The following is a 13761-nucleotide window of genomic DNA, read 5'->3' on the forward strand; positions in this document are numbered from 1 at the left end:
CACTACTGTATTGTATGGATGTGTTTCACCATTCATTTATCTGGTCTTTACTTGATGGAAATTTATGTTGTTTCAAATATTTTTGCTATTATAAAATACTACAATGGCTGTCCTTTCATATATATCTCTGTACAATGGTTGGTTTTATTCCTTAGGAATACATTTTGAAAGTGATTATCATTATCAGTATGAATATTTTAAAGTTCTCAATGAATACTGCTAAGTTGCTTCATAAAGCTTCCCTTTAATACTTCTTGAGGATTCTGTTCCCACGACTCCGTGCTAATACTGGTTATTTTCATTCTTTTCAATCTTGTCCATCTGATTGGTGAAAAATATATTACAGTTTACATTTTAACTTCTTTGATCACTAGTGAAGTAAAGCGGTCTTTAAATATGTATGAAACATTCATATTTCTTCTGTAGATTGAAAGTGAAAGTCACTCAGTCGTGTCCGACTCTTTGTGACCCCATGGACTTCTCCAGGCCAGAATACTGGAGTGGGTAGCCTTTCCCTTCTCCAGGGGATCTTCCTAACCCAGGGATCAAACCCAGGTCTCCCGCATTGCAGGCAGATTCTTTACCAGCTGAGCCACAAGGGAAGCCCAATTCTGTAGATTGCCTGTTCCTATTTTTTGCCCATTTCTAGATTGGGGTTGTTTTTCTCTTACTAACAAAATGACACTGACATTTTATATGTAATATACCCTGCAGGTATCTCCCCCAATTGTTTGTTTTTTATTTTGTTTGTGGTGCCTTTGCCTAATATTTCCATTACAGGTAAAATCAGGCTAAAATCATCATATGGAGAAGCTGGAGTTGGGAACCAGCAGAAGGGCAACAGTGGGAAGAAATAATCTAGTGCTTTCCCTCAGTGATAAAACTGGCCTAAAGGCAATACACAGAAGCGGTGGAAATCTCTCAACCATCTGGACATCTGGGGTAAGCCTCATTTTATTAAAAACAAAGTAGAAGTTTGTATTTTATTTAATAAACAATTGAGTCTCTAAACTGTAATAAGAATGAAAAATAAAGAAGGATGCTTTCCCTTCCAGACTTAATTCTGATTTTTCTTCAGAGAAAGGTCAGTTGGGATATAGGGGGAAAAAAAGCTCTTGGAAAAGTAATTTTGCTGCTTTAGAAGTAAGGGTAATAACCATTTGGAAATTCTTTGCAGTTTAAACAAGTTTCTCCACGTTATCCCTTTTCTCACAGATGGGGCTTCTGGGCCAGGTTAAGCATAGCATTTACTCCAGAAACATTTTTTAAGCCCCTACCCTATGCTAAGTGCCTCTAAAAAGGGAAGAATTTCTTGCCAACTGGCAGTAGGACAAAAGCATGAAGAAATCAGGCTTTACTCTAAATGTGCCTGAACCCAATAAATACAGAAAAATCAATTAGTACAGCCCAGTCTTGAAGGCCTTATGGTCTCACAGGGAATAAGGTTATTGAACACACATGGGCAGTGCGCTGCCTCCGGAATGCTGGAGGTGTAGCGTGCTGGGAGGGGATGGGATTCCACCTAGAAGGATCCAAGGAGTTTTCAGAAGAGGCAATCCTCAAGCAGTGTTTAGAGACAGAGTATGTAGTTAAGTGATCTGGAAACTAAGAAAGCAGATTCCAGATATTCAGCGGAAAGACAGACGTGACTGCAAACACCAGGGATTTTTGAAGCACTTGTCATCCTCAGGATGATCTGCTAAAGGAGTACTCCGAGATACAAAAGTGTAAGTAGTGATCACTGTGGATACACAGACCATCAGACGGTGAGAACTGTGGGACCTGGCATGTCGGTACCCAGGGCTCCAACGTGGGCCAGCTTCTGATGTGACTCTCTTAAAAGATAAGATGCCTTTTCAATCTATAGTAATAATACTCAGTTCAGTTCAGTTCAGTTGCTCAGTCGTGTCCGACTCCCTGTGACCCCATGAACCGTGGCACGCCAGGCCTCCCTGTCCATCACCAACTCCTGCAGCTTGCTCAAACTCATGTCCATTGAGTTGGTGATGCCATCCAACCATCTCACCCTCTGTTGTCCCCTTCTCCTCCTGCCTTCAATCTTTCCCAGCATCAGGGTCTTTTCCAGTGAGTCAGTGCTTCTAATCAAGTGGCCAAAGTACTGGAGTTTCAGCTTCAGCATCAGTCCTTCCAATGAGTATTCAGGACTGATTTCCTTTAGGACTGACTGGTTGGATCTCTTTGCAGTCCAAGGGACTCTCAAGAGTCTTCTCCAACACCACAGTTCAAAGGCATCAATTCTTTGGCACTCAGCTTTCTTTATAGTCCAACTCTCACATCCCTACATGACTACTGGAAAAACCACAGCTTTGACTAGATGGACCTTTATCAGCAAAGTTAACTCTGCTTTTTGTGTTTGTTTGTTTTATTTTATTTATTTATTGGACATGCAGCATGTGAGATCTTACTTCTCCAACCAGGGTTCGAACCCATGCCCCTTCAACCACTGAACTACCAGGGAAGTCCCATCTCTGCTTTTTAATATGCTGTCTAGTTTGGTAATAGCTTTTCTTCCAAGGAGTAAGTGTCTTTTATTTCATGGCTGCAGTCACCATCTGCAGTGATTTCTGGAGCCCCCCAAAATAAAGCCTGTCACTGTTTCCATTGTTTCCCCATCTATTTGCCATGAAGGGATGGAACCGGATGCCATGATCTTTGTTTTTTGAATGCTGAGTTTAAAGCCAGCTTTTTCACTCTCCTCTTTCACTTTCATCAAGAGGCTCTTTAGTTCCTCTTCACTTTCTGCCATAAGGGTGGTGTCATCTGCATATCTGAGGTTATTGATATTTCTCCCAGCAATCTTGATTCCAGCTTGTGCTTCATCCAGTCCAGCGTTTCTCATGATGTACTCTGCATATAAGTTAAATAAGCAGCGTGACAATAAATAGCCTTGAGATACTCCTTCCCCAATTTGGAACCAGTCTGTTGTTCCATGTCCGGTTCTAACTGTTGCGTCTTGATCTGCATACAGATTTCTCAGGAGGCAGGTAAGGTGGTCTGGTATCTCACGTATATGGCCCTTCGTACTTTCCAGGCTCTGTTCCAAGCATCTTACATATAACAGCTCAGTTAACATTCATAAAAGTCTTCTACTTCCCTTTGGCAGGTAAGGAAATTGAGGGACAGAGAGTTTTAGCCACTTACTGAAGGCTCTTTGTTTCAGAGGTGATAGTGTCAGAATTTGAATCTGAACTGGGATGTGAGTCCAGCCATCCAGATCAGTGTCTTCCAAGCAGATATAGTTATTGAGTATTTACTAAGTCTCAGTAAATAAGTTGCACGTGGACTCAATGGACATGAATTTGAGCAAACTCCAGGAGATAGTCGAGGACAGAGGAGCTTGGCGTGCTGCAATCCATGAAGTCACAAAGAGTGAGACACGACTTAGTGACCAAACAACAAGTTGCAGGTCGAGGTATTTATTCTGTACATGTGATTCTCAACTGCCATAGATCTGTGAGGTTGTGAGGTTGATACTACAATTTCTCCCCTTCGATAGCATTACAGAGATTATCTGCTTGCCCAGGGTCACAAAGTAGAAAGTAGCAGACCCAGGATTTGAGCCCAGAGAGAGTGACCTTGGAGAGTGGCAGAGCTCCTGGGCATGGTCACAGAAGCACACGACGCAGGAGGAGGGAGGGGACGGTCCCACGGCATTTGGCATGTCTACTCTCATAGCTTTCTCCAGAGCCTCCAAGACAAACGAGTATTCAGAGGATGCTCTGCAAATACTGAGGAAGACTGCAGGAAATGGGGGTGACAGGCTTAGCTAAAAGGAAACTGGGAAAGGGGCATTCAAATGTCCCAGTCATGGGCAAAGGAAGAACTGTCAAACAGAGAGATGGGACTGATTCTCTATGGCTTCAGAGGGGAGAATCAACAGGGATTTTCCAGTAGTACACTCACAAATGGAATGGCATTGTGAACCCCTCGGTAGCAAGGTTTTTCTGAGAAAAGGCAGGAAAAAAATAACCATCAGAAAGTTTGGAGAGGGGCATTCCATGCTGGGTGCAGAGCTGGCTTAAGTTGCCTCTAAGGTCACTCTCTTCTATGAGCTAATTGAATCTTAATCACCTTCCAACAAGCTCTGTTCCTTTTATGGAAATTAACATATGACAGAATCAAGACTTGGGAAGTTCATTAGAAGCTGTTTATCCAGCATTCTTTTGCCTGTTTTACCAAATCTTTGGTGCACGAGGTTCATAATCAGGTTCCTAAGGAAATACAAGTGGTGTCAGTAGCTTATAAAATAGATTGGATTATGTTCCTTGTAATTTACAGTTCAGAGTATTTTGTTGCATACTAATGCTCTTGAAAAGTCATGCTCCACGAATGAGAACTAATAGGTCACCTTTAACCAGAAGATATGATTAACCAGGATAACCCACCTGCACGCCATGACAAATAGCAAACGTTCTGGAACAGTCTCCGAACGGGAAACTGAGCAGCAAAGTATATGAAGCCGTTTCCTACTGGGAACCCAGAGGCAGCAACCCTCTGCTCATTTCCTCCACTGGCCAAGCCCAGGTCCCAGAGGTTATGATTTAGTGTCGGCCACAGGGTTTATTCAGCTGTTTCGGGGACAGAAGAGCTACTGCTCGTAGGCTTGATGGCCAGGGGCATCCAAAAAGGCGGCCAATGTTCACGACGTGTGTGTTCTCCAAGCACAAAAGGTCTGTTCTTACGCAGGACTGTCTGATGGTCTGGACGTGAACCCTAAGGGAGAGGCGATTACTCTCCCCACCAAGCTGCAAGATGCTCCAAGGAGAACTCTCCCAGAAGGCCGCAGTTCACTCAGTTTATTTAGGGAGCTTCTAACACCAGTGATACGGAGAAGACAATGGCACCCCACTCCAGTACTCTTGCCTGGAAAATCCCATGGACAGAGGAGCCTGGTAGGCGGCAGTCCATGGGCTCGCACAGAGTCGGACACGACTGAGCAACTTCACTTTCACTTTTCACTTTCATGCATTGGAGAAGGAAATGGCAACCCACTCCAGTGTTCTTGCCTGGAGAATCCCAGGGATGGGGAAGCCTGGTGGGCTGTTGTCTATGGGGTCGCACAGAATAGGACATGACTGAAGTGACTTAGCAGTAACATCAGTGATAAAGAATCCTCCTGCCAATGCAGGAGATGCAAGAGACATAGGTTCGATCCCTGGGTCAGGAAGATCCCCTGGAGAAGGAATTCCAGTATTCTTGCCTGGAGAATCCCATGGACAGAGGAGCCTGGCAGGCTGTGGTTCATGGGGTCACAAGAGTTGGATACGACTGAGCGACTAAACAGTGATGGCACCTCGAGGTGATGTGCCCACAGTAGGCACTGCATGGTCACACCTGCCCTCATCACCCTGTCTCCTGCCTGGCTGCTCTCATCACTGATGTTAACTTTGGGGAGTCACCTTAGGGCTGACCGGTCCCCCTGCTCCCAGGGCCACCTGGCTCACCCCCTTTCCTGTGTCCCAGAGCAAAATGAGCCCCTGCCCTACAGACAGAAGGCCTGCTGCCAGGCCCTCCGCCACCCCCGGCCTTTTCTCCACTCCTGTCTTGTCACCGACTTGTCCCTGGACCTGTTCTCTCTATCTGGGGGCCTCCTGTCCCCTCTCCACCTCCAGCGTCCACTTTGCCAAGTGCACGCCCAGAGGGCTCTGCCCATAACAGCTGTGCTCCAGCGAAAGCACCATGGACCAGACACCGAGAGCCTGTGTGCTGGTCTCTGTGTGGTCCCGAAGCCACGGGGCTTGTTTCCTCAGCTGCAATCCAGGAATAATAACTACCCCCTCCCCTGCTGGGTATAAAAGGCCTTAGTGAACTGAGAAACGCCCCACGATGTAACAGAGGAGACGGACATACCATCTTAAAAAGCAAGGAAATCCTGATGCACACCACAGCGGGCACAAACCCTGACACTATGCTAAGGAAACACGACAGTCACACAAGTAGTAGCTCCCTGGGGCCACCGACTCAGGCAATGAATAAGGAAGTACAAGCCTGGAGGAGGAGACGAGTGTTCCAGAGGAATATCCCAGTGCTCCAGAAATCTCTCCTGGAAGCCTCTGGGAGGTTTCAGAGATGCCAAGTAACACAGGATGGAAAAGTAATGCACGTTGCATAAGTCAAAAATAGACTAAAACCCTCCATTCTTCACTATTCTTCAATCACAGATTTAAACGTTCATTAAGACAAATTAGTATTTTGTTAAATGCAAAAAAAAAAAATCCTAAGGCATTTCACTTCCAGGGATAAACCCCAAAGAACTGAAAACAGGAACTCTAACAGATTTTTACACTCATGTTCATAACAGCATTGCTCACAACAACAGAAATATGGAAGCAAACCCAGTGTCCACTGACAGATGAATGAAAAGCCAAAATGTTGTCTATCCATACAAAGGGATATTATTCAGCTTAAAAAAAAAGAGGACATTTTGACATAGACTACATCAGGGATGAACTCTGAGGACACTGTGCGTGCGTGTTAGTCACTCAGTCGTGTCTGACTCTTTTAGACCCTATGGACTATAGCCCACTAGGTTCCTCTATCCGTGGGACTCTCCAGGCAAGAATACTGGAGTGGGTTGCCAAGCCCTCCTCCAGGGGATTCCCCCTCCCTGCATTGCAGGTGGATTCTTTACCCACTGAGCCACCTGGGAAGCTCTTAAGAACATTATACTATGTGAAATAAGCCACAACTTACAGTGCATACAAACGACTTCTGTTCTGAGAGCTCATCAATTTGTTTGTAAGTTAAACAAAGTTAGCCTAGCACAGTCGGCTATACACTGCTGCTTTTTCCCTTGCTTCTGGATATCCTGGGCTTGAAATAAAGGCACTGCACTACTGTACTCTATACAGCACTGGGCAGTAAGTGCCGCAAAGCACAGCCACTCGTAGAGCATGCCCGAATTTGACAGTGTATGCCAGACACATGAATGATTAATAACTTACCTGACTGGACTTGCAAACCCACGGTCACATCTTTGAAACTTCTCAACTTGAACGTTCGTAAGTAGGAAACCCCTTACTGTACAAATACTGTACTCTAGGAGGAATCTAGAATATAGGCATACCTTGTTTTATTGCTCTTTATTGCATTTCTCTTTTTTTTTTTTTTTTGCAAACTGAAGGTTTGTGGCCACCCTGCATCCAGCAAGTCTACTGGTTCCATTTTTCCAACAGCATTTGCTTAGTTCCTGTCTCTGCGCCACATTCTGGTAATTCTCCTACTATTTCAAACTTTTTCATTATTATTATATTTGTTCTATGATCTGTCATCAGTGATCTGTGATATTAACATTATCACTCACTGAAGGCTCAGATGGTAGTTAACACTTTTTTTTAGCAATGAAGTATTTTTCTTTGTTATCTCAAACTTTAAACTTTTAATTTTGTATTGGTGTATAGCCAATTAACAATGTTGTGATGGTTTCAGGTGAACAGTGAAGGGACTAGCAATAAAGCATTTTTAAAGTAAATTGTATACATAGTTTTTTTTTAGATATAATGCTATTGCACACTTAATAGACTACAGTACAACATAAACATAGCTTTTATATGCATTGGGAAAGCAAAACATTCATGTGACTTGCTTTATCACAGAGGTCTGTAACCAAACCCACAATATCTCTGCAGTCTGTCTGCAGTCAAATTCGTAGAGACAGAAGGTAGAATGGTACTTTCCAGGAGCTGCGGGGGAGGAAGCTATTGTTTAATGGGTAGAGTTTCTGCTTTGCAGGTTAAAGGGGTTCTGGAGATTGATTATACAACAATGCTGCTGCTGCTGCTAAGTCACTTCAGTCGTATCCAACTCTGTGCGACCCCATAGACAGCAGCCCACCAGGCTCCCCGACCCGGGGATTCTCCAGGCAAGAACACTGGAATGGGTTGCCATTTCCTTCTCCAATGCATGAAAGTGAAAGTTGAAAGTGAAGTTGCTCAGTTGTGTCTGACTGTTAGAGACCCCATAGACTGCAGCCTACCAGGCTCCCCTGTCCATGGGATTTTCCAGGCGAGAGTACTGGAGTGGGTTGCCATTGCCTTCTCCATTATACAACAATGTGAACATATTAATACTTCACACTGTGCTGTTCTGAGTTGCTTAGTCATGTCTGTCTCTTTGCAACCCTATGGACAGTACCTCATCCGCAAGGCTCTGTCCATGGGGATTCTCTAGGCAAGAATACTGGAGTTGGTTGCCATGCCTTCCTCCACGGGATCTTCCCAGCCCAGGGATCGAACCCAGGTCTCCTGCATTGTATGCAGATTCTTTACTGACTGAGCCACCAGGGAAGCCCAAGAATACTGGAGTGCATAGCCTATCCCTTCTCCAGGGTATCTTCACAACCCAGGAATCGAACTGGGGTCTTCTGCACTGCAGGCAGATTCTTTATCAGCTGAGCTACCAGGAAGTTCAATACTTAACACTCAGTTCAGTTCAGTCGCTCAGTCGTGTCCGAGGCTTTGTAACCCCATAAACCGCAGCACGCCGGGCCTCCCTGTCCATCACTAACTCCTGGAGTCCACCCACACCCATGTCCATTGAGTCGGTGATGCCATCCAACCATCTCATCCGCTGTCATCCCCTTCTCCTCCTGCCTTCAATCTTACCCAGCATCAGGGTCTTTTCAAATGAGTCAGCTCTTTCCATCAGGTGGCCAAAGTACTGGAGTTTCAGCTTCAACATCAGTCCTACCAATGAACACCCAGGACTGATCTCCTTTAGGATGGACTGGTTGGATCTCCTTGCAGTCCAAGGGACTCTCAAGAGTCTTCTCCAACACCACAGTTCAAAAGCATCAATTCTTCAGCACTCAGCTTTCTTTATAATCCACCTCTCACATCCATACATGACTACTGGAAAAACCATAGCCTTGACTAGACAGACCTTTGTTGACAAAATAATGTCTCTGCTTTTTAATATGCTGTCTAGGTTGGTGGTAACTTTCCTTCCAAGGAGTAAGCTTCTTTTAATTGCATGGCTGCAGTCACCATCTGCAGTGATTTTGGATACTTAACACTACTGAATCTTAAACATGATAAAGGTGGCAAATTTTATATTTATATAATTTTATATTATGTTCATTTTGCCACAACTTTTTTTCCCTCTGTGTTGGCTCTTAGCTGTGGCACTTCCACTTAGCTGTGGAATCTTCGTTATGTCATACAGATGTTCCGTTGCTATGCTCAGACTCTAGCTGTGGTGCCTGGTCTCGGTAGTTGCAGCTCAGGGCTCTCTCATTGTGGCACTTGGACTCTGGAGCACATGGGCTCAGTAGCTATGGTGTTCAGGCTTAGTTGCTCCGTGGCATCTGGGATCCCAGCTCCCTGACCAGGGATTGAACCCACGTCCCCTGCATTGCAAGGCAGATTCTTATCGACTGGATAGCCAGGGAAGTCCCTACCACATCTTTAATAGGAGACATGAGCCCTGAGCATCAGGTGTTCCCAGGGGTCACTTGGTTTTAGAGGAGTTTCTGAGATTCACATATAGTAAACAGTCAACCGATGTTTATGGAGTTGAAAGGCTACCTTGGGTGCTTCCATAATACCTCAGTTGGTAAAGAATCCACCTACAATGCAGGAGATCCCGGTTCAATTCCTGGGTTGGGAAGATCTTCTGGAGAAGGGATAGGCTACCCACTCCAGTATTCTTGGGCTTTCCTTGTGGCTCAGCTGTGCCTGCAATGTGGGAGACCTGGGTTCAATCCCTGGGTTGGGAAGATCCCATGGGGAAGGGAAAGGCTACCCACTCCAGTATTCTGGCCTAGAGAATTCCATGGACTGTATAGTCCATGGGGTTGCAAAGAGTCAGACATGACTGAGACTTTCACACTTCACACACAAGACTATCTTGAACTCCCCTTTCTCATCAAGGGGCTCAATAAAGGAAAAGGTTTCTAACCAGAGAGGAAAGCTTTGATTGGATGAGGAGGCTGTCAATCACATCATCTTTCATACACATGGAAGAATGACTGATGAAGGTTGCTCGTCTCTATAGCTTTCTAACTCCACTCCTGTTGCCCCAGACGGTGGATTCTCAGCCTCCAGTGCATCAGCCTTCCGAGTGTCCCTTCCTCAGGGCAGCTGCCTGGTTTTCCTTCTCTTCCCACTCTCTGCATTCTGCCTGGGTCATTAGACTTTCTTTTATGGCATCTACTGTGTCTATGCTAATGAATCTCCAGCCCAGATTCCTCTTCTGAAACATAGATTTTTACAACCAAGTGCCTATGGAGAATTTCCACTTTAAGGACTCTCAGTATCTCTTTCTACCCCAAACCAATCTACTCCAACCCTCCTGGCATTTCAGTGAACATCACCACCATCCTCCCAGTTAAAAGCCAGGACCTAGAGGTCAATCACAGCTTCCCACCCTCATCCCTACATCTAAGTCCTGTTGCTTTTATCTCAAAAGTAACCTTGGACTCCACTGACTCCCTCCTGACTCTTCCCCACTCTCATTTTGGCCTGGGCACATGTTAACAGCTTCACGTTGCACTGTTCCAGCCACAATCCCTTGTGCCAGGGCCAGAGCCCAGCAGATGGCACCCTGCCACGGGTCCTTGAAGAATCCCTATTTACAAAGGGTCTTGGCAGGGTTGATGGAAACCCACAAGGGATGGTGATGTCCCCTGGGGCTAGCAACAAGGGGAGCCTTAGGCACCTGGACCTGAAGGGAGCTGTCACTATGTATAACCCAGAGAGAGAGCACGAAGAGGGGAAAGGGCAGCCAGGCAGGACTGGGGCTGCAGGAGGGGAGCAGAGACTGCAGGAGGGAGCACAGCCTCAGCCCATATGAGGCCACAGCAGGGAGGGAGCTGGGGAACAGACGCCCCAGTTTCCAACTCCGTCCCCCTTCCCATCCCCTGCTCCTGCCCTCTGTGGTCTGGACTCATCTGCAAATCAGCGGGCAGAGAAGCCCTCTGTTGCATTCCCAAAACTGTCAGCCTACTGGAACACAGAGAAGGATGGAGAGAGGCAGCAGGCAGGTTTGGAGCAACAAATGGAAAATATCCCACACACCCTCTCTGTTTCAGCTCCACACTGCAGTGAAAGCACCTTTCCTATAGTACAGATCTGATTATGCCATCCCTTCACTTAAAGGTCTTCAGTGGCTCTTTACTGCCCCAGATGATGCTTGAACCTCTTAACACCATCCCTGCATTATTGCTGCCAAAGTCTCTGGGCAGTCACCCATCAACACCCCCACTGCCGATGGTTCCCCTTAACCTGGCTGCTCTTCCTCTCTCTCTCCACTGCAGCCATTCCAAAATGATGGGCAATGCCCTCTTGGGTCTTTGCACCCCCTTTCCTTGCCAACTTATTCCACCAATCAGTTCTCACTTCGGTTGTGGCCTCCTCCAGGCAGCCTTCCATCACCATCCAAGACGGGGCGGGGTGCCCCTCCCCTGACTCGTCTCTCTTCCCTATGGTAGCCCACTGTGCTTGCTCATCAGACATGATTGTCTTGATCTATTTCACATCCACTTTTCCCATAAACCTCAGCTGGTAAAGAATCCACCTGAAATGCAGGAGACCCTGGTTCAATTCCTGGCTTAGGAAGATCCACTGGACAAGGGATAGGCTACCCACTCCAGTATTCTTGGGCTTCCCTGGTGGCTCAGATGGTAAAGAATCTGCCTGCAATGCAGGACACCTGGGTTTGATCCCTGAGTTGGGAGGATCCCCTGGAGAAGGGAATGGCTACCCACTCCAGTATTCTGGCCTGGAGAATCCAATGGACAGAGGAGACTGGCGGGCTACGGTCCATGGGGTCACAAAGAGTTGGACACGACTGACCAACTTTCACTTTCACTTTCTCCTGTAGACCAGAAACATATTGGAAGCAAAGACTGACAGCCCTAACATTTGCTCAGTGCCTGGCACACAAGCACTCAACATATACTTGCTAAATCAATGAATGATGTTTACAAAAATCCTGTGACATATTGGTATTTGAGGCTAGAGATGTTTAGGGACTAGTCCAAAGTCACAAGGCTGCTCAAGATGAGGCCCGGATGAAAGAACCTGTGAGTTCTGATTCTTGAATCAGAGGGTAGTACTCGCTCCACCTCCCCAGGCTGCCTGCCAAGGATGCCCCAGAGATGCCAGAAGAAGGTGCTGTTGCTTTGTCTGATGTGCCCAGAAGTCTAGGCTCCCCTGCACACAGACACTGGTTCCTCCTCCCTATAGAGCATATAAGATGTGTTCGTGGTCCTCAAATTTCCTTCGTTTGCTGGTTTCTCCGGCAACAAGGCAATTGATGTGGGGAAACAGGGTCAGAGGATTACAGAAGGAAAGTCTGAGGGCCAGATGCTTTTGCTGGAAAGAGGACAGAGGTAGAGACACAGACAGAGAGAGACTGAGTCACTGCAACTCGAATCCACCCCGGCCAATGTACTATCATGCCTCCCCAGCACCGGAAGGCTTCTCACACCAACCCATCCTATGGAAAAGCCCAGTCCCCGTTGCAGTAGGTATACCTGCTCCAGATTTAATTTCTCAAAGCACACGAGGGCTGAAGCAGGGGGAACCCTGAGAAGCAAAGGCCTACTGTCTACTTTGGGGAGCAGTTATTGGATTCCTGCTCCCTTCCCCCACTCCCTACCCTCTCTTCTTTCTTCCCACTGAAGGGAAAGTGCTTAATAGAGTGATCGCAGGCTTTCATCCAAAGGAACAAACAGCTAGCAAGCCTGGCTCTCGAAACACTAGTAGGAAGGATGTCAACATGGGAGTCTCGAAGAAATTCTTCTTGGAGAGTACTTTAGTCAATAACACCGGGGAGATGGCGAGGGCGCAGAGCAAACTTAAGTGAAGGCGTTTCTCTGTGAATGCTGAGAACCACGGCATGCCCAGCACTCTCCACTTACCAAATGGGGGGCTCCAAGTCCTTTAGAAATGCACCAAAGCCTCCCCGCACTCCGGTTAAAAGGAAAAGGGGTCATTATCTCCGTTTTATAAACGGGGGTGCAGAGAAAGGCACCAGCGCTTTGCCCTGGTCCATAGCAGGAAAGCCTGAGCCCTCCCCAGATCCCACCTGGGGAGGTCTTTCCTGGCCCAGACAGGGGGCACCTGGTCACTGGGCTTGGTCCCACACACCCCACTTTCCTCAAGAAAACTCATGGGTGTTGGAGAGCTCCAAAATGAGAGAGCAGAAAGACACAGGTCCTGTTGGGTCAGAGGCACGGTGGAAAACATATTTAAAACTAAATAAAGGAACAACAGCAGCAAAGGCCTGGGGCTCGGGCAGCTGAGTAGGGGCAGCTGCGGATACACGTGGCCCTCAGAGAAGGAGCTGCAAACTCGGGTTGCCTTCCTGCCTGAGGGATCTTTAAGGCGTTCGCAGATGGGAGCCCCTTTTGAAAAATAAAATTCTAAAGTAAATTGCGCTTGGGGCTTGAAAACACAGAGTGTCCTTAATGGAACAAGCTCCCTAATAGCCTGATGCTGCAGTGAATACCGTGCAGAGGGAGTTGGGTCTTATTCAGTGATGTCTCAAGGCCTGGTGGGTTCCAGCAGAGGAAGGGAAGGAGGGAAGGGTAGAAGGAAAGTAGGGTGGAGGGAAAGGAGAAGGGGAAAGAGAAACAGAAGGGGGGAGAGAGAGGAGAAGGCGGGGAGGAGGGATGGAGAAAGGAGCACCAGAGAGCAGAAGGGAGGGAGGGGGTGAAGGGCGGTGACAGGACAGGAACACAGAGAAGCAGAAGTATTCATTCCCCTCGCTTCTCCCTGCTTCGACGCTGAGGACACG

The 13761-nt window shown here is 46.9% G+C and overlaps 1 long non-coding RNA gene across 1 annotated transcript in view; it reads right to left on the reverse strand.

Moving 5' to 3' along the window:
- The window catches only part of LOC109577461 (uncharacterized), a 52695-nt gene that overhangs the window by 19588 nt on the left and 19346 nt on the right, over positions 1 to 13761 (reverse strand). The gene's annotated exons all lie outside the window — the stretch shown is intronic.

Source organism: Bos indicus, chromosome 23, assembly GCF_029378745.1.
Source record: "Bos indicus isolate NIAB-ARS_2022 breed Sahiwal x Tharparkar chromosome 23, NIAB-ARS_B.indTharparkar_mat_pri_1.0, whole genome shotgun sequence".
Taxonomy (NCBI): domain Eukaryota; kingdom Metazoa; phylum Chordata; class Mammalia; order Artiodactyla; family Bovidae; genus Bos; species Bos indicus.